This window comes from Penaeus monodon, chromosome 27, assembly GCF_015228065.2.
Source record: "Penaeus monodon isolate SGIC_2016 chromosome 27, NSTDA_Pmon_1, whole genome shotgun sequence".
NCBI classification, from domain to species: domain Eukaryota; kingdom Metazoa; phylum Arthropoda; class Malacostraca; order Decapoda; family Penaeidae; genus Penaeus; species Penaeus monodon.
Genome location: NC_051412.1, coordinates 33426875 through 33427364, shown reverse-complemented (window position 1 = coordinate 33427364; position 490 = coordinate 33426875). Strand labels below are relative to the sequence as shown.

General features: G+C 39.4%; 1 protein-coding gene across 1 annotated transcript in view; it reads left to right on the top strand.

Moving 5' to 3' along the window:
* The window catches only part of LOC119590499 (synaptogenesis protein syg-2-like), a 72102-nt gene that overhangs the window by 57234 nt on the left and 14378 nt on the right, over positions 1-490 (top strand). The gene's annotated exons all lie outside the window — the stretch shown is intronic.

Sequence of the window (490 nt, the reverse complement as noted above, 5' to 3'; positions counted from 1 at the left end):
TTACGGAACAAACTTACAATAATGTATATTACAATTCGTAAAGGGAGTCACTAGCCTATAATTACGTCTTATATTAGTGCAAACGCCTCATATTTATTGGCATTACCCATAATAACTGCTTCAGTGACACGCGAAATTATGAATGAGTGCCACGTGTTATTCTTGGTTCAGTCAAGGTCAGATATCTCCTAGCACTCCCCAGTTCATTCGAAGACCTTTGATTACGTTACTAATTTCGCATTAGTAGTCTATTACGTTGTCAGTTACTGTGACGCGTAACATGAAGAGGGTATTACTTTGAGGCAACTTTTCAACTATTTGCCTTTGTTTTGATTTATCATGAGGGAAAGAGCAGTAAGCTCCTTATGACATTTCAACGGCGCAGGATGGGAGTACAATGTGAGCTTCCTGGGTAAACCTATATGGCTTGAAATCTCAATGCGAGGGTTAATGCCAACGATACCAAATGAATGAACGTCTTTCGCTTGGT